At 40.3% G+C, this 23,885-nt stretch overlaps 1 long non-coding RNA gene across 2 annotated transcripts; it reads left to right on the forward strand.

The window, feature by feature from the left end:
• Positions 1-23,885, forward strand: LOC119857555. 2 transcript variants are annotated; one of them, XR_006282028.1, is made up of 3 exons: positions 1-563; positions 1,406-1,550; positions 19,926-23,885. It is a non-coding gene; the product is annotated as an uncharacterized LOC119857555 (long non-coding RNA). The 2 variants fall into 2 exon arrangements; XR_005293633.2 differs by having other exon boundaries at positions 3-563; positions 22,528-23,876.

Here is a 23,885-nt window from a genome sequence, read left to right on the forward strand (position 1 = left end):
CACCAAACAAACAAAAGATCCTTTCTCCTCTTTCTCCCTTCTGAGAAATGGGGATCAGAGAGAAGAGAAGGGGAAAAAAGACTCAGGTGGTCTGTCTCAGGTTTACCATCTGATCTACTGTCTTTAATGAGGGTCTATCTTAGCCCTTCCTCTTGGGGTATTCTGTTTTACAGCTGTTTCAAGGGTAACAAGGTCTGTGAGTGTCTCCCTCTTGGCTGAGTAGTCTCTGAAGTCACAGTTTTCTTCCTGTGGCAGGTTTTCCATTTTTAAGCTCCTAATCCACCAGGCAGAACAAGCCTCACAGGTGTACCTTGTTAATGCTGAATGAGCCCAGAAGAGCTTGTTAATTAGTCTCCTGTCCAACCGAGATCTGTCTCTTCACAAGGAAGTTTGTTGGATTAAACTGCAGGTCCCCTTATCCCACTGGAGAAGAAGATTAGAATTTGCTGCAGGCTATGCAAATTGCAGATACTGAAGGGCAGTTTTGAAGTAGACTGTGGGGCTATCTTTTATTTTCCTAACTATGAGGAACTGGCCTCACCATTCCATAGAGACTGAGAAGGGTAAGTTTTACCAGAGGAGAGCTTTAGGGGAGTGTGTGCACATAAGTATATTTTGCTTGTGAATGTTTTATATGTGAATGTGTGATAGTAACAAGTGCTAAAACTTGAGGGGATCCTACCAAAAGGATTGTCTGTAAATAAGAATTGTTACTCATAATATTCACAGTTGGTTTCAGGGGTTATAAATGAGTTGCTATGTATGCACAGCTGGAGAGTAAATGTTTTCCTTTAGAGATTTTGTTACTTTCTAGCTATCAGAGATTTAACTTTTTATAATGTGAAAGTCCCCAAAAGACCAAACTCTTTTCTGTGCCAAAGCAGGGAGGTAAGCTAGGCTCAGACAAGGGGAAGGAAATATCTCACCTAACATTAGCATAGTGCTTTTCTCAAGCCCATTGTACTAACAGTCAGGCTCCCAAACTTGTTATACTAGATTTATAAATAAACTCAAGAAGAATTAATATAGATTCACATAGTAATCTAAGCCTTAGCCTGTTCCCAGAGGCAAAACAGCTCTTGACCTAACTGAGAATGCTATTGGGTCTATAGTCAGGTGTAGCTGGGTGATGCCAAGGAAATGTATTCTTAGTCACTGGTCACTCTGACACCCAAGTGACTCTAAGATGATCACATATGTGAAATACTAATCATCAAATTCTGGCACCCTATACAAAGCCAGAGTACACGGGGCTTGCACATGGGATTGGGGAAGCAAATTGAGTCTTTTTTCTTAGAGAGTGGAAGATTAGCAGACCATGGACTGATGTAGTGTGGTGCCTATTGTAGGGGATGTTGTAGACTAGCGTATACATGTAATTGAGCACTCACTAACCATGTTCCAGCCTGCTCCTGGTCTCTTATCACCTCAGAGCCCTTCTGAGCTATCTGGATGAGAAGAACTGCTTCAAAATGTCCAGTAGAATGCAGAGTTCACTTTTACATCCTCTCTGCAGCTGGTTCCCGCTTCTATGCTGTGGAACACCAAAGGTATGATTTAGTCCTCAGCTTTTCTTTACTGACGTACTGAGATAAATGGTGATCTGGAAAAGTAATATTTGGCATTTTAAATGTTGATTTGGAAGGACCAAATCCAGCAAATTAAGTCCTCTTGCTTTCTAGCAAAGAATGCACCTTTTGTCTTGGCAAACATCCTTTTATCATTCAGATGTGTTGCTGTAGCACTCGGCCATGAAAAACATTCATATTCATCCCTATTCAAAGGGAATTCCTTTTGATTTTTTTCCTTTCATTCCATACCTCATAAAAGCCTTCAAGACAGCAATCATTATCAAAATGATTATTCAGCTGGATGGTCCAACCATTATCTGAATTGTTCATCCAACCCTGTTGCAATCCTTGCAACTAGCGCTGCTTATCTCACAACCCTATTTTCAGTGACTGGATGGAAATAAAAAGCTTTTAACCTTGGTGTAGAATGGAAAGAAGAAACTTTTTTTTTTCAAAATGTCCTTGCATCAAGTATTTTAATACATCTTAAAAAAGAAGAGCTGAGGGTGGAAAAACAAATGAAAATTATTAGTAACAAATTTCAACCTGTTTTGAATTGAATGAATAAATATGTACTTCTGCATATGTATGTCAGGCTGAAGGCTCCTTTTAAAAAAAAAATGTAAACCTCCTCTCTAGTTTTGTAGGAAGGGTGGGGGGTTTTGTGGGGTAAGGATTCCTGGTAACTTTTATATAAATCCATCTTTTTAAAAGACAGATTTAGTATAATTGATATAATACTCCTGGTAGTTTCTCAGGTGTGAATTAGCAGCACATGCGAATAAAAGCCCCTTTGCAAGCACACACTGTACTTATTAACTCCTGGAGAAAAGAATTAAGAGCAATAAAGAGTGTTACTGACTGCATTAGGCTAACAGCTGAACTGTTTGAGGAAAAATGGAGCAAGTGTTATGAGCTGATTACTGCTATGATAAAAATCGTCAATGGCTTCCTTTAGCTATACATATGTAACCCATAATTTATGCTGCTGCAACGCTGCTACATTCACTCACACTTGAACATCTGTTGCCCTCTCTCTTACTGCATGTAGGCTATATTGAAGATGTGCACCCACACAGAAGCAAAGGGAAGGGATGGCAGCAAGAAGTTTCTTTCAATCTGTCTTTTCCCATAAGGGCCAACCACCATTACAGTCCATGAAGTCTCTTGGATTCCTGTCTACTTGAGCTGAATGAGGGTAGAGGCCCCGAGTCTTCGTTCCACTATGTCCTCCTTTGTGCTTTTGTAAAAATCCCATGCAACCAGCCCTTGGGGAATTCCCTGGGTAGGGGGCAGTGTCTGGATGGTTTAGATCTAAGGTAGTTTATAGTTTCATGCCACACCTCTCCTGGCCCTTTGTAGTATGAAAGCAAAAAGTGAGGGAGTGTTCTTCACTCTGGATATTTCCAGCAGACAGAATGGCACTTTAGTACCACAGGCAATTGTGCACATGTTAGGGCATCTCAGAAGTTGCTTAACTTGTTTCAGGGAATGGTTTGCTCTGTGAATAGAGCAAGGCTAAAGAAGGCTTGAAGGCCCGGATCCTCGCAGTAAAATCCACAAAGGGACTTGGATATTGTAATGCTAAGAGTCACAGCTAGAAAATCACAGGAACAAAGCTGCAATTCGCAAAGCAGAATTAGGTGCCTAGGCTCCCTATACAATGAATGGGGAGAGATGGATGCCTAAGAATGTGATCCACAAAAGCCAGCATCCTACACAGGGAGCCATCTAAGCTAAATAATGGGAGATGCTAAGGAGAGAAGTCTGTGCTCAACTCCACCCTGGAGATGGGCACCTCCCTGCAACCTGCACTTAGATGCCTATCTCTGCTAGCAATCCACAAATGGGAGCTGCTTTCCTGGAGTCAGGTACCTATGGCATTTTTTGTGGGACAGAGTTAGGTGCTCCACAGAAAATGAGAAGAGGATAGTGGTGGTGCCCATGTTACAACTTTTAGCCCAGTCAGACCATTTGCCTGGCATGCAGGAGATCAAAGTTCAACTCCCCCCTCTCTCTCTCTCTCTCTCTCTCTCTCTCTCTCTCTCTCTCTCTCTCTCTCTGCCAGAAAGAAAGATAGGATTTGAATAGGCGTCTCCTATCTTGCAGGAGGGTGCTTCACCCACTGAGCTATGGGATAGTCTGATGTTGGGCTCTTTTAATCTGAAGCTGTTCCATTGAGAATGAATAACAAAAGAATCATTGGAGCAAGGGGCTGAAGCCAGGGTCTCCCATCTCAGAAGTTGCAGACAGCTGCAGCGGCACAGGAGCTAGCAAACAGAGCTCTAAACAGGGGAGTTTGAGTGGGAGTTTGCAAGGGGAGTTTGTATTGTGGTGCTTGTTTGGGGTTTGCTTTTGCTGGGGGGGGTGGTCTTTTTGGTGTGGCTTGTGTTTCCCAGATTAACAGGATTTAGGTGGGAAGGAGATGACAGATACAGAGGCAGCTGTGGGAGTGACTCCTGTAGTGGAAGACACATTGAGGATGACTGGATGTGGAAGCTGTGGTATGTACATGATCCTGGAGGGGGGAACTGGTAAGAGTTTTTTCTGCATGAAATGCCGTCTGATAGAGCTGATGGAGGAAAAGATCCGAGGTTTGGAGATGCAGGTGGAAAGTCTGGTTGAGTTTAGGAAGGGGTTTGAGCAGATGATGGAGCAAAGATATTAGGTATCTGAAGGGAAAAGCTCAGACTCACAGATGGAAGCAGGGCTGGGGAATTTTGAGGGGAGACTGGGTGAGGAAAGTGGTCAGTGGAAACATGTGACTAAAAGAACCAGGCAGAGGAAAAGATGGGCTAGTGAAGGAGAAATAGAGCTTAGGAATAGGTTTGCAGAGTTGGAAAATGAAGAAGGGGCTCAGCAGGTCCTTGTTGAAGGTGGAAGGGTAAGGAAGAAGAGAAGAGAGGCTAGTCCTATAGGAAAAGGGGAAGAGTCAAGGGAGACTACACCAAATATGAGCCCCAGGAGGATACAGGATGGGTTGAAGAAGATTATAAGGGAAAATAGGAATGGAAAGAACTTGCAGCCAGAGGGAACAGGGGAGAGACTGGAGAATAGCACCGTCACCAGGAAAAGGCAGGTCTATGTGATCGGGGACTCTTTATTGAGAAGAATAGACAGGCCTGTAACTAGAGCTGATCCTGAGAATAGAAGGGAGTGCTGTCTTCCGGGTGCTAAGATACGGGATGTAGGCCTGAGGTTGAAAAGTATCCTAAAGGGAGCGGGAAAGAATCCTCTAATTATCCTTCATGTGGGAACAAATGATACGGCTAGATTCTCGCTGGAAAGTATTAAGGGAGATTATGCTAGGCTGGGGAAGACGCTTAAGGAAATTGAGGCTCAGGTGATCTTTAGCGGGATCCTTCCTGTTCCTAGAGAAGGACAACAAAGGTATGACAAGATTATGACTGTCAACAGATGGCTTAGGCAGTGGTGCTATAAGGAGGGCTTTGGGATGTATGGCCACTGGGAGGCATTCACGGACAGAGGACAGTTCTCTCGGGATGGACTTCATCTGAGTAGGGAAGGAAATAGACTTCTAGGATTGAGGCTGGCACAACTGATAAAGAGAGCTTTAAACTAGGAATTAGGGGGAGATGGATGGGAGATGTCCAGGAAATCTCTACTCCAGATTTTAGCATTGAGAGGGAAGAAGAGGAAGTAAGAAAGGATACAGCCGTGGGTAGGAGAATGTATATAAGGAACGAGGGCGGTGTGGATACTAGTCTAATAGGTTATACTGGCTGTAGAATGACTGTGCCTAATAGGGTACAAAATGTGAGCAAGGCCAAACAGCAAAAATTAAGATGTTTGTACACCAATGCGAGGAGCCTAGGTAACAAAATGGAGGAACTAGAGCTACTGGTGCAGGAAGTGAAACCAGATATTATAAGGATAACAGAAACATGGTGGAATAGTAGTCATGACTGGACTACAGGTATTGAAGGGTATGTGCTCTTTAGGAAAGACAGAAACAAAGGTAAAGGGGGTGGAGTAGCATTGTATATCAATGATGAGGTAGAATGTAAAGAAATAAGAAGCAATGCAATGGATAAGACAGAGTCCGTGTGGGCAAAAATTACATGGGGGAAGAAAACTAGTAAAGCCTCTCCTACGATAGTGCTTGGGGTGTGCTATAGACCTCCGGGATCTAATTTGGATATGGATAGAGCCCTTTTTAATGTTTTTAATAAAGTAAATACTAATGGAAACTGCATGATCATGGGAGACTTTAACTTCCCAGATATAGACTGGAGGACCAGTGCTAGTAATAATAATAGGGCTCAGATTTTCCTAGATGCGATAGCTGATGGATTCCTTCATCAAGTAGTTGCTGAACCGACTAGAGGGGATGCCATTTTAGATTTAATTTTGGTGAGTAGCGAGGACCTCATAGAAGAAATGGTTGTAGGGGACAATCTTGGCTCAAGTGATCATGAGCTAATTCCGTTCAAACTAAATGGAAGGATTAACAAAAATAAATCTGCAACTAGGGTTTTTGATTTCAAAAGGGCTGACTTTCAAAAATTAAGGAAATTAGTTAGGGAAGTGGATTGGACTGAAGAATTTATGGATCTATAGGTAGAGGAGGCCTGGGATTACTTTAAATCAAAACTGCAGAAGCTATCAGAAGCCTGTATCCCAAGAAAAGGGAAAAAATTCATAGGAAGGAGTTGTAGACCAAGCTGGATGAGCAAGCATCTTAGAGAGGTGATTAAGAAGACGCAGAAAGCATACAGGGAGTGGGAAGATGGGAGGAATCAGCAAGGAAAGCTACCTAATTGAGGTCAGAACATGTAGGGATAAAGTGAGACAGGCTAAAAGTCGAGTAAATTTGGACCTTGCAAAGGGAATTAAAACCAATAGTAAAAGGTTCTATAGCCATATAAATAAGAAGAAAACTAAGAAAGAAGAAGTGGGGCCGCTTAACACTGAGGATGGAGTGGAGGTTAAGGATAATGTAGGCATGGCCCAATATCTAAACAAATACTTTGCCTCAGTCTTTAATAAGGCTAAAGAGGATCTTGGGGATAATGGTAGCATAACAAATGGGAATGAGGATATAGAGGTAGATATTACCATATCTGAGGTAGAAGCAAAACTGAAACAGCTTAATGGGACTAAATCGGGAGGCCCAGATAATCTTCATCCAAGAATATTAAAGGAATTGGCACCTGAAATTGCAAGCCCATTAGCAAGAATTTTTAATGAATCTGTAAACTCAGGAGTAGTACCGAATGATTGGAGAATTGCTAATATAGTTCCTATATTATATTATTATATTATATTTTTAAGAAAGGAAAAAAAAGTGATCCAGGTAACTACAGGCCAGTTAGTTTGACATCTGTAGTATGCAAAGTCCTGGAAAAAATTTTGAAGGAGAAATTAGTTAAGGACATTGAAGTCAATGTAAATGGGACAAAATACAACATGGTTTTACAAAAGGTAGATCGTGCCAAACCAACCTAATCTCCTTTTTTGAAAAAGAAACAGATTTTTTAGATAAAGGAAATGCAGTGGATCCAACTTACCTAGATTTCAGTAAGGCATTTGATACCGTGCCACATGGGGAATTATTAGTTAAATTGGAGAAGATGGGGATCAATATGAACATCAAACGGTGGATAAGGAATTGGTTAAAGGGGAGACTGCAACGGGTCCTACTGAAAGGCGAACTGTCAGGTTGGAGGGAGGTTCCCAGTGGAGTTCCTCAGGGATCGGTTTTGGGACCAATCTTATTTAATCTTTTTATTACTGACCTTGGCACAAAAAGTGGGAGTGTGCTAATAAAGTTTGCAGATGATACAAAGCTGGGAGGTATTGCCAATTCGGAGAAGGATCGGGATATTATACAGGAGGATCTGCATCCGATGAAGTGAGCAGTAGCTCACGAAAGCTTATGCTCTAATAAATTTGTTAGTCTCTAAGGTGCCACAAGTACTCCTTTTCTTTTTGCGAATACAGACTAACACGGCTGCTACTCTGAAAGGAGGATCTGGATGACCTTGTAAACTGGAGTAATAGTAATAGGATGAAATTTAATAGTGAGAAGTGTAAGGTTATGCATTTAGGGATTAATAACAAGAATTTTACCTATAAGTTGGGGACACATCAATTAGAAGTAACAGAAGAGGAGAAGGACCTTGGAGTATAGGTTGATCATAGGATGACTGAGCTGCCAATGTGATATGGCTGTGAAAAAAGCTAATGTGGTTTTGGGATGCATCAGGAGAGGCATTTCCAGTAGGGATAAGGAGGTTTTAGTACCGTTATACAAGGCACTGGTGAGACCTCACCTAGAATACTGTGTGCAGTTCTGGTCTCCCATGTTTAAAAAGGATGAATTCAAACTGGAGCAGGTACAGAGAAGGGCTACTAGGATGATCCGAGGAATGGAAAACTTGTCTTATGAAAGGAGACTTAAGGAGCTTGGCTTGTTTAGCCTAACTAAAAGAAGGTTGAGGGGAGATATGATTGCTCTCTATAAATATATCAGAGGGATAAATACAGGAGAGGGAGAGGAATTATTTTAGCTCAGCACCAATGTGGACACAAGAACAAATGGGTATAAACTGGCCAGCAGGAAGTTTAGACTTGAAATCAGACGAAGGTTTTTAACCATCAGAGGAGTGAAGTTTTGGAATAACTTTCCAAGGGAAGCAGTGGGGGCAAAAGATCTATCTGGTTTTAAGATTCTACTTGATAAGTTTATGGAGGAGATGGTATGATGGGATAATGGGATTTTGGTAAGTAATTGATCTTTAAATATTCAGGGTAAATAGGACTAATCCCCTGAGATGGGATATTAGATGGATGGGATCTGAGTTACTATAGAAAATTCTTTCCTGGGTATCTGGCTGGTGAATCTTGCCCATATGCTCAGGGTTTAGCTGATCGCCATATTTGGGGTCGGGAAGGAATTTTCCTCCAGGGCAGATTGGAGAGGCCCTGGAGGTTTTTCGCCTTCCTCTGTAGCATGGGGCATGGTTGACTTGAGGGAGGCTTCTCTGCTCCTTGAAGTCTTTGAACCATGATTTAAGGACTTCAATAGCTCAGACATGGGTGAGGTTTTTCATAGGAGTGGGTGGGTGAGATTCTGTGGCCTGCGCTGTGCAGGAGGTCGGACTAGATGATCAGAATGGTCCCTTCTGACCTTAGTATCTATGAATCTCCCAGGTGTTTGCCCTATTGGACTATAGATTCTCTCTCTCTCTCTCTCTCTCGCCCACTGACTGTTCCACTGTGGACAAATACTTAAACAGTCATTGGGCCCTGTAGGTCAGTGCTTAGGGCATGCCCAGAGGCTGAAACTTAAGTGTCATGGGAACTTTTACCCTGAAAACTTAGGCACTGAGTGAATTTAGGCGCCCATAGGGTTTGGTGGGAGTTTTATGGTTTAGGCACCTAAGCCTGAGACTTTAGGTGTCTGTTTGGCATTTAAGCACCAGAGCAAGTTTGTGGATCCCATCCCTAACTCCCATTGATTTCAGTAGGAGCTAGATGCCTCAATATCTTTGAGGATCTTGGCCAAAGTCGTCATTGCCCCCCCACCCTCAATTTGCTCATATGCTGAGTAAAGCTCAGCCGGAATGGAGTATTGAACCCTTAGTTCTTTCACCTCCAACCTTTCTTATGTGTAAGATCATGATACCTAACTTCTCACCTCTCCATTTGCGTGATTGCGTCTCACATGACTGCTAATGAAGTAAATAAGTGTGCAAGCTACTGAGGAACAAATTTACCCCTGGGTCAATGAATACTTCATTTCATCTGCATAGCCATGTTTTCCTTCCCTTGCCAATTTCCGGGCATGTGGATCTGCCTTTTCCTGACTAGACACTGTTGTCAAGTAGGCAGCAGAGAAGTGACAAGGAGACAACATGGAAGAGACCTAAGGCTTCATGGATTGCAAACAACTGGTCACACATTAGAGCATGAAGTAAAATTCTGCCTTTCTGCATTCTTAAAAATTCCTCCCAAGAGGAATTTGTTATGTGAAAGCTCTTTCCCTTCTCTGTCCCAATACTAATTACCATCCCCTTCCTTGACTCCTATACGACTTTCTACACCATTCCTCAGAAACCGTCTACTTAAAATAAAATGCTGGCATTTGAGCATAATATTTTGGAATCTTTAATTTTCTGTCTCTTCCACAATTCTAATCCCTGTGAACACTGTCTTCAAGTCTCAGCTGCTATATCTATTATTAATGTCTACACAAATAGTTTCTATAACAATTTCACTGTCTTCTATTCATTCTTCTCATGATTTCTTAGTTGGAACTTTTCAGTTGCTTTGTCTTTAATTAAAAGACTTTGCTGCTTCAGCTTTACCCTGGACAACTTCAATTTTTTTCCCTTCAGCTGTCTCTCCTCAGTAGGTGTTTTAGGGGCCATTTCTGCCTTGCTCTGCATCAGTGAAGTTACTCCTGTTCTGATTACATCATTGTGAAACTGAATTTGGGCTCTTATGTTTTATTAGCTATGGATTTCAACTTAAATTGTGAGGTCCAGTTATATTTTACACTGTTCAAGACTAAAATGATCTTTTTACATTTGTTTAGGGCATTAATAACTTTTTAATTGTCACTCTAGTAATTTTGACCTTACTGTGAATTGTGAAGGAACTATTTACATTCAAAATAGCTGTGTACAAATGCCAGATTTTTCTTGATTAATGTACCTATCTGTTAGCATTTATAAAGCATTTATCATAAAACTGAAGAGCTGACATTATCTAAGCGCTGATATAGAAATATCACTACAAAAAGAATACTGAATTGCCACTTAGATACTTTTATTTCATATTTATTTCACAAAGTACTTTGTCGTCCATTAAATTCCCAATCCATTTATTATTTATTAGAAACAGTCCCTAACCAAAATCCCAGGTTCAGACAGACCCAGACTTCAGATCCATATTCATATCCAACTTTTGCAGTTGGCAATTATCCCAACAGTGGGCTAAAGCACAATCCTGGTGCCCTTTAAACTTTGAGAATTTGGGGTTTTGGATCAATCTCCCAAAGGGTGGCTTGAGTTCCTGTCTAGTCACTACTCTAATTTCCCCCGTGCTCTTAAATAGTAATGCCACCTTATAGCTACTCAACTAGCTGAGCATTATTATCTATGGATGGTGTTGCACTGTTTATGGCTATCATAAGAAGGAACAAAACAGTCATCCTGCAAGAAATCCAAATCTCTCTTGGGGTGGGGAGGGGATGGAGGGGTAAAATAATTTGGATTACATTCCCCTGCATTCTGGAACTTTCTTATGAAGAGGCAGAGGCATGTCAGTGGTGGATGATGTGAGTCCTAAATTTGTTAGTCTCTAAGGAGCCACAAGTACTCCTTTTCTTTTTGCAGATACAGACTAACATGGCTGCTACTCTGAAACCTAAATATATGTGAAATTTGTAAAGCACTTGGGGTTCCGTAGAGATGAAAGTAAACTTTGATTGTGAATGTAAGTTGTTATTCCTTTGGCTTTGTAGGAATTCACTGCTTTTTCTAGAAAATTTTGACTTATTTCTTCATGTCAAGGACTTGTACACTGTCTACAGAAATTACGAATTGTTTCTTTTCCTTCCTTTGCAAGGAAATATCAGTATTTAACTTAATGTTACTGCTGTGACACTGGGTTGTTTTTCATTTTTGCTTCAGAAACCCATTTCAGAACAAAAATAGTGGTCTTGAGCTGTGCTTGTGAGGGGCCATCTCCCAAGGGGGAATGGTAAAGGAGCTGAAAACAAAAGGAGCATTGCATTTCAGTCTTTGTGACCTTACTGTGTTGATAAATGTCTGAACCAAAGACGTGTGGCCTTCAGTTTTCCTTGATGGTTCAAGCAAGGCTGACAACTCCTCTTACTCTCTGTCAGACATTTCATAGCCTGTTAATAGTAATAACCTTGCCTTCAGAATGCCAATATTTGTCCACAAGGAGGTGGCCAATATTGCCACAAGGAGGTCTCTTTTTCAAGCTGTTGTATTTCTGCCAGAAATACAAATAGATATATTTCTTTTGGGGATATGTGCAGTAGTGGGAATATGCATCATCTACACTGACACTACCCAGGTCTGTGATTGGTTGTGGCCTTCCAAATATCTGAGACAATCAATTTATTAAATTTCAATGAGGGTATAAATCACAGCATATTCCTTGTCTACCTTGCACCTCTTTCTAGTCTCCTTTCAAATTATTACCATGATTTCCTCCATAGTCTTCACTTAGCCAATCAATTCCTACTTATTTTCTTTCTTTATATTTATAAATCAGTCCCTCCAGCTCCTTGTTGTTTTTGTTGTTCTCTTCTGAACTTTCTTCAGTAGCTTTTTGTGCAGAAGTAGCAGAAAAGGAGAAACTGGCCCGTATGCCCCTTCTGGGGATTTCCTCTTGTGACAGAGGTCCCAATAGGCATAGCCGCTGCCGATACCCTCCATTCTGTACCAGCTTTGTCAGGGAGAGAGTATCTGGGCATCCTGATCCTGTTGAGATAGACACAAATCAGAGGCTACATTTGACTCTCTTAGATCAGTTCTCTTAGTTCATGGATGCAATTTCCATTGAAGTTACTGGAATTATAATTGTCCCAATCCTACAAATACTTTTGTGTGTGCATATCTTGATTTTATCTAAATAGTGTCACTGAAGTCAATGAGACTACTTATGTGAGTAAAGGTCAATACAGGCTTGAGTACTTGTAGGATTGTAATTCCACCCCCAAATGAATTCTCTTTGCAGGAGAGAGTTCTGCAGGTCATAGACTGCAGGAAATAAACCCTAGTTCTCTGGTCTTCTAATACAATGGGCCACATCATACTCTGTTACACCAGTGTTAATCCAGGGTAATTCTAGTAATTTAAATAGATTTACTCCAGATTTACATGGGTGTAAATGAGATTAGAATCTGAGCCAGTATTTCCAAGTGAACAAAGGATGTTCAATTTCATCTTTATTGCTCATTTCCTATCACACTTTGGTGCCTTTCTCAGAGTTATTTTAAAGATCTAGCATGTAATATCAATCTGAACGTGAAGTCTGAAGGTAATTTAGGTGTAAATAATGTTGCTTGGGGGTAAAATAAGGGTAAAATATCAAATTTATTAACTTTTGCAGTACACTTACTTTGATTAGTATGGTAATGAAAAAATCTGCACTGTAACTAAATCACTAAATATCAGGCTAAACAATGTTCTAATTGAAACTGGTGTAAATTTTGAGCAATTCTATCAGCATGAATAGATTTACCCCAGGTTTTACCAATTTAACCAAGGGCAGAATGTGGTACTGTGTTCAAATAATAGTCTGATAAATGCATAAAATTAAATGGGCATGCATCACCACTAAGGCTGATCTAACTCTATTGACTTCAGTGGTATAACAAAGTAGTGAATCAGACCCATTATATTCAAAGTTGAGGCTGAAACTGCACCCAGAAAGTTAATATATATTCCGTTACATCACATTATGTTATAAAGGATCACAGTGAAGTCAGTGGGAGTTTTTTGCCATTGATTTGAATGGGACCAGGATGATCCTGTGATTCTTTTCATTCTGATGGATCCCAAAGCATAACACCAACCATAGCCCTACTTATCCGCTAAACACCATCCTAAAATTGGTGTCCTTCAGTTGACTTCTGTAAATCATGAGAACCAGATGATATGCACACAAGAGTTTTGAAGGAACTCAGATATGAAATTGCAGAACTGCTATCTGGTATGTAAACCAACCCTCATACTGAATGACTGGAGGATAGCTAATGTAATGCCAATATTTTAAAAAAGCTCCAGAAGTGATCCTGGCATTTACAGGCCCATAAGCCTAACTTCAGTACCAGGCAAATTGGTTGAAACTATAGTAAAGAACAGATTTATCACGCACATAGATGAACACAATTTGTTGGGGAAGAATCAACATGGCTTTTGTAAAGGGAAATAACGTCTCACCAATCTATTAGAATTATTTGAGGTTTTCAACAAGTATGTAGACAAGGGTGATCCAGTTGATATAATGTACTTGGACTTTCAGAAAACCTTTGATACAGTTCCTCACAAAAGGCTCTTAAATAAAGTAAGCAGTCATGGGATAAGAGGGAAAGTCCTCTTGTGGTTCAGTAACTGGTTAAAAGATAGGAAACAAAGGATAGGAATAAGTCGTAAATTTTTTCACAGTGGAGAGAGGTAAATAGTGGTGTCCCAAGGGGTCTGTACTGGGACCAGTACTGTTCAACATATTCACAAATCATCTGGAAAGAGGGGTAAACCAGTCAGGTGGCAAAGTTTGCAGATGATACAAATTTCCTTAGTATAGTTAAATCCAAAGCAGACTGAAGAGTTAGAAAGGGAACTTGCAAAACTGTCTGGCTGGACAAGAAAAGGGTAGATGAAATTCAATGTTGATAAATGCAAAGTAATGCATGTTGGAAAACTTAATCCCAACTGTACATACAAAATGAAGGGTCTAAATTAGCTGTTACCACTAAGAAAGAGATCTTGGAGTGATTGTGGATAGTTCTCTGAAAACATCAGCTCAATGCACAGCAACAGTCAGAAAAGCGAACCAAATGTTAGGAACCATTAGGAAAGGGATAGATAACAGTAAATATCATAATACCACTATAGAAATCCATTGTACATCTGCACTTGAATAGTCTATGCAGTTCTGGTTGCCCCATCTCAGAAAAAGATATATCACAATTGGAAAAGATGCAACAAAAATGATTAGATGTATGGAATAGCTTCCATATGAAGAGAGAGAAAAGGACCGGGACTTTTCATGTTAGGAAAGAGACAAATATAAGGGGGAAATGACAGAAGTCTATAAAATAATGAATGGTGTAATGAAAGTGAATAAGGAAGCATTATTTACCCCTTCACATAACACAAGCACTAGGGATGACCCAATGAAATTAATAGGCTGCAGGTTTAAAACAAAAGGAAATATTTCTTTACAGTGCACAGTCAACCTGTGGAACTCTTTGCCAAGGGATGTTGTGATAGTCAAAAGTATAACTGGGTTCAAGAAAGAAAGTTCCATGAATGGCTGTTAGCCAAGTTGGTCAGGGGCACAACCCCATGCTCTCACTGCCAGATGCTGGGAATGGATGACCGAATGGATCACTAGACAATTGCCCTGTTCTATTTATTCCCTCTGAAACAACCGGCACAGGCCACTGTTGGAAGATGAGATACTGAGCTAGATGAATCGTTGGTCTGGTCCAGTATGGCCATTCTTATGTTCTTAGTGAAGCCACTTCTGATTTATACTGCTATAAGAGGAGACGCCAGTCCTACTTCTATCTAGATTTCTCTAGCCTAGATTGAGATGCAGGAGTCTGTCTTCCTGACATTGAAATGGCCTCATCTGAGGTGCTGCACAGCAACATTAGCCAGTCTTCAATAATAAATGAAGACCATCATATGAAACTGCAGAGGAAAGTGTAGGGGAGCCCTAGACAGAATGGCTCCATTGGATCTGTTCTGCCAGGAACAGAATGGGGGGGGTGGATTAATTACCCAGAGCAACTAACAGTTCTCATTTAGGTATCCAAAGAAGTGGTCAGATTTTTCAAAAGAGCTCAACAACCATTAATGCACCTAAGCAAAGGCTGTATTTTCAAACATGTTAATCTGCCCCCAGCTCCGAGACTGATGGTTATGTCCAGACTTTTAGTGTGCTTGTATGGAAAGATTTTGTCAAACCAGTAAAGTACCTGAAACCACCATTGCTTATTGCTAAAAGCAGTCATGTCAGCAGGCTGTAAATTGGCCATGCAGCAGCCTCAGCTTAACCAAGGCAGGAGGAGAGGGGGTTTTGGGTGCCACAGAAAGGGCAGCTTGACCCCCCCATCCTTTCTGATAAGAATTGAGTTGAAATTGCTGATGCATGCATTTTAAGGGACCTCAAGATGTGCAAACTCTGAAAAAACCCACACCTGCTTAATTGATGACCAGAAGGAAACCTCTTGCTCGACCTTCGAAACTGCTTGCTTAACAAGTTTTCTTTAAGTGACATGTCATTGTATTACCAATGTATAAATAAGGGGGAAAAGTTGGAGGTAGGGGAACTCTCCCTCTGGATGCATCTTGTGTTCCCTACCAGCAGACAGGCTGCAGCTGTGCCACTCGAGAGTCACACTCAGCCTTGTTAATTATCAAGGGTTGGGGGTGTTTTACTAACCTGTTGCAGATGAGAGTAAGTGCTTGAGACTAAAGTTTAGCTTTCAGTGAAAGCACTCATGCGTTGTCCTGTTTGTGCTAGCCATCTATCGGTCGGATGGCCATGTCTCCCCTGATTTATTTCCTGACACCACCTCGTACCGAATAAAAGTTATCAAGAGCTTTGGGTTGAAAAAACCTTGGGTAACATGCTGAACAATTGTGAAAATCTGTGCACATATTTTGGTGTCTAAATGGAAGCCGACTGTACTTCTGAATCTCTAACTATGTCTATCTGTCTGACTAGAGTTCCGGGCAGGGTGTGGTGCAGGTAAAGGAAAGTGGGGGGGGGGGGGGCAGGAAGCTGCAAGTCAAAATAAAGCAATCAGGAAGTTTTTTTGTTTACTGTTTACAGTTTGTTTGTTTACAGGATCTGTTGAAACTGTTTTGTTTTAATAAACAACTCCTGTTGAAGGTCTGTGGTTCTATCTCTGATAGTCCTGGCTTCCTGTGGATACTGACAGCTATAGGTGGGAGGGATAGTTCAGTGCCTTGAGCATTGGTCTGCTAAATCCAGAGTTGTGAGCTCAATCCGTGAGGGGGCCATTTAGAGATCTGGGCCAAAAATTGGAGATTGGCCCTGCTTTGAGCAGGGAGTTGGACTAGATGATCTCCTGAGGTCCCTTCTAATCCTGATATTCTATGATAGGTGGTTAGTGCCATACTTCCTCTATCCCTTGAAAGCACAGCACGACTGTGAGATTTCCTCCCTCTTAATCTTCCCTGTGGGTTACACTGAGAGAAGGTTATACTGACTCAGGGTACCCTGTGTGCATGGATGAGTCCACTTTTAAAGGAGGGGCTGGTGGCTGGCTCAGGGGACTAGTATACAAAGGCACAGTGCCTGCACACAGATAGTGCTGTGCCTCCAGCAATGCATCCTAAATTCTGAACGCTTCAGTCCTGTTTAGCTTTCTCTGAAAAGGCAACCAATAGCATAAAGCTGTTTTGCCCTGTATTCCAGTCATCTAGCTAATCCCCCAAGAAGCAAACACTACTGTAATGTGCTCATCATTATCACATGCAACAATATCAAAATCCAACAAAGAGGCACCATGCAATTTCCTCTTGAGCTTGGCAAGTCAGAACCCCTATTTGCCTTGTATTCTAATAAGGTCTCTCTCTAAGATAATTACAAAACAAATCGTTTACTGCTTGGATTGAAGTAAATAAATATTAATTGCTATTAACTGAAATGAAAGCTGAATGCTGACTGAAGGAAGGTTGAATGGAATATTTACCTCGAACAATGAATTATACAACACATAAAACAAGTGTGACTTGTCAAAAGGTATATGCTCTATGCAGTGTATTTGGCTTACTAGACAACGTTGAAGCCATTTGCTGATGGATGCTTTGCAAATGCTTAACAGAAATCTATTTGGCAAGGTTTAATGTGAAGAGGTCAGGCAGATGGAAAATGCTTTATGTTTAGCTCATATCTTTTCTTTTACAGCAAAATAAACACCCTATTAGGCTAGAAATGCTTGTTTTCTGAATAAAAAGGGATGGTATCTATTTTCTATAATCTCCTTGCTGAATTATATTTTATGTGCAGTAGAGTAGGAGACAAATGTCAGCTGAGATCACCCCACTTTTGCCGCCTTTTGCCTCTCCAAAAGCCTCCAGAGACATGTGGTCTATCCTAACAGCTGAGGTCGGTTAGGGCATGCAAGGCTAACTGCACCCCGTGCCCCAAACCTCAAACGTACAGCACAGGCTGACTTCATTCAATCGGAGTTGGCTCAGACCTCTGTTCAAGAGGGGACCAGCCATCAGGGTATTTTCAGTGAGACTCCACTCCTTTCTCTTTATAGTCTGTAACCTTTGTCACACTGGAAATCCTTTCTAGTAGCAGAGGCTTTTGCCAGAGTGGGGACTAATTGGGTTGATTTTTGGTAGTGAGGTTGGTGTTTTCCAACTGATATTGAGTCAATTGGTGCCCGGAAGGATTGTTTAATATGTGTCAGCTAATTTGCATGTTAGTGTGTTGTTGGGTGCTTCATATAAATGTAAAAAATACATATTAAAAGAGAGGCACTAATACTGAAAGCCAGCTGCACACCCAAACCTATCTTTAATTGGGAAACGGGACTGCTATGGTTGAGGAATATTTCTACAATGCATGCTTGCAAACCAGATGAAGTCATAACTGAAGGCATTCTCATACTCCTGAACCTCTGAGGTATCTGCTTTTTAGTTGTGGATTCCTTGATGTGCATAGGGTTGGATTGATACTCAAGACACAGTCCTGACCAAAGGGTGACATGTAAGCTAAACTACTCCAGGGGGCAATGTGCCTTAGAAACACGTCTCAGACCCAATTCTCCCTCTGCTTCCCAGTGTTAGTAATATACTGCTAATTTATACTAGAAATAAATTAAACCAAGCCTAGGCTGGTTTAGGTACTCTGACTAGGAAGAGGGGGAGAGGAATAGAGTCAAGGTTCTGCCCACTCTCCACCCACCTGCTCCTGTGAGTGAATACATGAGTGAATAACTCTGGGTTTTGTAGATAGAACAAGTACATACAAAGGGGGTGGCTTTTCTCTTGTATGGTTGCATTGTGTGAGTCATTATCTAATCCATAGTTTGTAATGGACTTTAGGATCCTTTAGGTTTTAATGTACTGTATTTATTAGAATTAATTCATATTCTTTTCTGTTTCCTTTTCTTCTTTTAACTAGTCAGAAATTATGGGGAGGGACAGGATCAGAAGGAGGGGTGATCTGTAAGAGATCAGCACCTAATCATGGTGTTCTTCAGATGCTGCCTAGTCACTTGTTAAGCAGTCATAGTGCAAAAACAGAAGCCACTTCAGCCAGGCATTATTTAGTTTCTTATAGTCCCTTAAGAAGGTCTCTATGTATGCACCAGCCATTCTGATATGGTTACCTCTAATCAATGCATGCTTCAGGTTTGCTTACATCTTTAAAGTTCATTGTGGAGTTTTGTTAACCTTTTTTTTTTTTTTTTTTTTTTTTTTTTTTTTTTGGCCAGTTCATGTTATTGGTACAAGTCAATTGGCTTCTGCTTTAAATTCATTCATTGATTCACTAATTAAAATGCAAGGATATTAGTACTAAACCTGGGAAATAAATGCAAACACAGTCATGAACTGGCAATTGATGGTCTTTACAGAAGATCAATGGAAAGCAAATCTGAAAGTAGCTTTTACAGAGTACAGACTCCTTTGCTCTAATGAAATTAAGAGATTAATCCCATTGATGATACAACACTTGAAGAACCCCCTGGAAATCTGAGTTGATGCTAACAGAAAAGTATTTACATTTCCTCTCTCAGTTGTGAGTAATCATAAAAAAAAAAAAATGCAAGGAACCAAATCCTGGATTAATTTATGACAATGAGGTTCTGTCAGGCATGATGACAGACAGGCCAGTCTCAGATCAGTCCCCGAACACCAAGAATATAAGAGTTGCTAGTGCCATTTTTTCCAGAAATGCAATGCCTCCAAGACTGTTCAGTTTATTCATTATGTTAACCAAGCAAACTCAAATCAAATGCTTTGATACTGCTTCTATTTTAACAAATATATAATTTGGCACTGAATTATGGGATGAAACCAAATTGATTTTTCTTTCTCTTTTTTAAATAATCTTTATATTTTGGAAAGTATGATGTATTCTAACCACTTCATTTTATTCATTAAGAACAGCTCTCCTTTATTTTAATGATCTGTGGCTTTCTATGAACTCTATTACATAGAGAAGCTGCACACAAGCATGCAAATGTGTGTACAAATGTCACGAAAAATATTTTATTCATGGCAGCTGAGATCATACAAGATAATACAGTATTTGCAATCCATGTAATTTTAGCATCTACATCTCAAAGGATTCAATTTAAAATTCAAAATCTTGAGTAGAAGTCTACATAAAGCATCTCTCTTCAGAGTCACTAGAAGAGCAATAGGACACAAAACCAATATGCGGTGTAAGAGTTAAAGTCGTTCTATACATTACATAGCTAATACAAAACTACAAAAGCAAGGAAATAAATTAAAGTAACTACTGTAACATCCCTTTTAGCCCTGCACTCAGAGAGACACATTTCAACCCTAGAACCACCATACATCACAGTAAACACACCACAGCCTTAACTCTGCCTATCTACAGATGCTCCACTCCTGAGCTGGCTGAAGATTCAGAGAAGACCCTGGATGTAGTGAAAATGTTCAGTCCATCCAGAAGTGCAGTTGCATACAGATCCTGTTCTTCAACAAGGCAATTGCTGCTGTGACAAAGATCCTGGTCTTCAGGGATTAAATTATTCAGACAATTCAGGAGCATGCCTCCTCTGAGCCTAAAGGGTCGGAAACCGGAAGACAAATAGATCCCTACATTTATTATTTTTAAAAATCTCAAGATTTTTTTTTGGAGAGGGGCTGACTCATGATACTTGAATATTTGGGGTTGTCAATACTGAATCACATTAATACTGCAAATAGGATAATGTTCTTCTTTCTGCTCCCATTGAAGCTATAAGCAGAACTCTCTGTGGCTTCAGTGGTGGTAGGTTTGGGCCTTTGCCTTAGAGATTGTAAAAGACTTGGATTTCTTTTTCTAAGATTGCATAGTGCTGCACACTTTGATTGTGCTCAATAACTAACTAAAAAAAGTATGTGTTAACCTATATCACACATGAGTCCATAACAACCTTAACATACCCTTCCATATTGCACAAAGCATGGTATAAACAGAAATTCTATCAACGGACTTAATACTCATTAGTCTCTTGTGTCCACTGTAAGCATAACTGAAGGTTTTCTAATTAGTTCCAATGATTTTGTGGATATTTGGAGTATTTAGAACAATCTGTATCTATGCAACTAAATTGTACATTTACTTACTGGTTTTCTCTTACTGATGTCTCTTTAACTGAATAACCACTTGTCCCACCAACTCTCTGGTTAACATCTACCAGTGGTGGTAAAATAATTCACTGTGTGGATAACCGTGTTATCAAGACTTAATACTAGTGATAAAACTGTGGGCTGATTTACTTTCTAAACTTAATGTTCCCCAAAATAAAACTCCTAGTGAAATGGACTAAAGAAAACCTCATTGTTCCTTCATAAGACTCCAAGGGCTAAATTGTGACTGCCTCTGTGAGGGAGCTCAATGTGGGATAAATATCATGCAGGAGACAGACAGACTACTGACCTCCCTTGGTTGCTAGGTTATTTGGATGTCTGAGGTACCTGCTAGCACTCCTTGCATCAGAAGGGGTGGGACCAAGAGGGCTGAAAGTGTTGCAATGTGCTTGTCTTTCTAGACCACATGCTCCAGGACAGTAGAGGGAGTGTGTTGCATAAGGTAATGATCAGTATGCTTCCACTCCACCCCACAACACAACCTGAGGCCTTATGGGGTATGTCTACACCACAACTAGACACCTGTGACTCTACCATGTCAGCTGACTCAGGTTCGCAAGGCTTGGGCTGCGGGGCTGTTTCATTGCTGTGTAGGCTTCCAGGCTCAGGCTGCAGCCTGGGCTTTAGGACCCTGTGGAGTACGAGGTTCCCAGAGCTTCTGCGCCAGCTTGAGCCTGGCAGTCTACACAGCAATGAAACAACCCTTGAGTCAAAGTCCCATGAGCCCAAGTTGGCTGGCATGGGCCAGTCACAGGTTTTTCTTTGCTTGTAGACATACATACCATAGACTGACTGGTGCCACATACCTATGCTGTCTATCACCATAGCATGTAGGCACTGAACTTCTCTGTTCCCCACTGCCCAACCTCTTGTGTGCTGAATTCCCAGAATTTAGCCCAAAATGAATTTTCATCAAGGAAAGTGCAGGGGTTCAGCTAATAGCTAAGACAGAAGTGGATAAAAGGTCACATATCAGAATAAAATGATGGAAAAAAGGTCTTTCTATTAAATGAATGGTCATCATGGAATCATAGGTTGCAAAACAAAATAAATGCAGTTCTCTTCAGAACTGAGGAATTATAGTAAATGAAATTGATTTGGTGCTTGTCTTTGCTTTATTCAATGTAGATAGAAAAAATTCTGGTGCAATACCTTAAAGGTGAAAAACATCAAGAGAAACTGATTACTAAAATAGAATCCGCATCAAAACAAGGGGCAGATCCTTTGGTACAACTCAGGAAGTGGTTAGAGAGTAAAGATCTCCCAGGGACTGCCCTGATGTTGGTGCTGCTCTGATTACTGATCCTGTCTTACGTTGTGTGTGTTAGAGCAGCTTGACAGCTTACATTGAGCTGTCAACCACCAGAATAGCCTGCAATGGCATGGGGGAGGAAAAGATTTTTCAAAGCCCCTGTACTACAGGAAAGGGATCTGTGCTCCTTCTCGCTAACCAGGCCTCACTTTCCCTGCTAAGCTGGCAGCAAGGAAGATATGTGGCATACTAGCTACTACATTTCTTTTAAACCCCTTCAGGATCACCCTTGTACTTGGGGTGGTCTACGCTGGGCCATTAAGACAGGTTTTGTGGCAGCAATGCACCATACATTGCCCCTGGAGATCTGGCACAATATTCCATAGTATGTTTACTTCCAAGTTTAAAATAGAATTTAGCACAATGTATCAATGTGCTTTTTGTTCAGTGTCCCTGCCTAATGCTTGCCTTAACTTTGAGTATCACTGTTGATTAGAAGTATTGTGCACATTCTGTGGGTTATTTTGTCATAATAATAATAATTAATAATAATACTTGGCATTTATTTAGTGTCTTCCATTTTCAAATGTAGGATGATGAAGTTATATGCAAGACCCATGAAGTTATATGCAAGATTTCTGGAAGAAAAAGATGCACTGGGATGTATTTTTTTTTTTTTTTAAAGAAGAAGAATAGAATAGGGTCAGCCTTGTTATTAGTGTTCACTACTATGCATGAGATGTTTGTTTGTTTTGTTTGTTTTTTCTTTTGGCCAGTGGTGTATCTGATTCAGTTTTCAGTATTGCCAACCCCAAATTTTAAAGAATCATCTTATTAACTCTCTGAAAATCACAAGATTTTTTAAAAAAAATGTTGGATGGTTCTTATTTCCTGACTGGTGTTGGAGTGTTTAGGGTGCACTTGTTTCATGTTTAAGTTTTTTCTCTGCACCATGAGGGGTAGAAACTTTTCCCTAATAATGAAATCTTCAATTATCATGAACTATCATGATTACAGCAGCTGGGGCTTTAAGGAACTCATTAAACATTGTGAGACTTGCAATAAAATTAAGAGATCTGGCAACAATGATTTGTAATTCTCAGAAGTGTCACACTTGCAAAAGAAAAGACATTTTAAAGGGACAATGTCAACTTGAAATATCAACAGAGCCGGTCAAAAACATTTTAAAGTTGGAAATTTTTCCTTACAATGTTGAATTTCAACCAAAAAATGGGAAAATTTCACAATATTCCATGTCCTATTGTTCCACAGTTACATGGACCTTGTAGAAAGTGTAAATGTAACTTGTTCATTTTCAATAAATCCATCCTCCTTTTCTGTGTTTTTTCAGATCCTTTTTAGGCAAAACTGCCCATGTTTCTGTATCCCATTTGTCACATTTCTGGAGACACGTGGATAGAGAGCATTGCTTACTTTCCATAACATGAATAAGAAAATGATGCAAGTTCCACCTTACTGCTTAAGCTACTCCAAAATATTTTGCTAGATGGAACATTAAGTGAATCCACTTCACAACTTTTTTAATGCTCCAACTTCAAATGCCACAGATTAAACAGGAAGTTTCATGTTCAGCATATAAAGCTCCCTATTCTAGGTCACTGACAAGAACCCACCATTGTAAAGTAGTAATTAGCCTCATAGTGTTTCATTAAAATATTACTTCTTTCTTTGTGTGTTAAGGAATGATTTCTTACTCTAGTCTCTTTGTCTGTTTGTATTTGGTGCAGCTGTTTCATTATTGATGTAAAGAGGCAATTCAGAATTTAATGATTAATTTTAATGTAGATCATTCTTATCTGAATAATTGATGGAAAAGATGATCATACACATTCAGAGTCAGTAGCTGTTATTCCTCCGGTCTCCTCTTATCTTTGTAGTTGTACTCCTTGCCAAAGCCCCTCAAGCCCATGCATTTTGTTGGGAAATGTG

The sequence above is a fragment of the Dermochelys coriacea genome, chromosome 6, assembly GCF_009764565.3.
Source record: "Dermochelys coriacea isolate rDerCor1 chromosome 6, rDerCor1.pri.v4, whole genome shotgun sequence".
Taxonomy (NCBI): Eukaryota; Metazoa; Chordata; order Testudines; family Dermochelyidae; genus Dermochelys; species Dermochelys coriacea.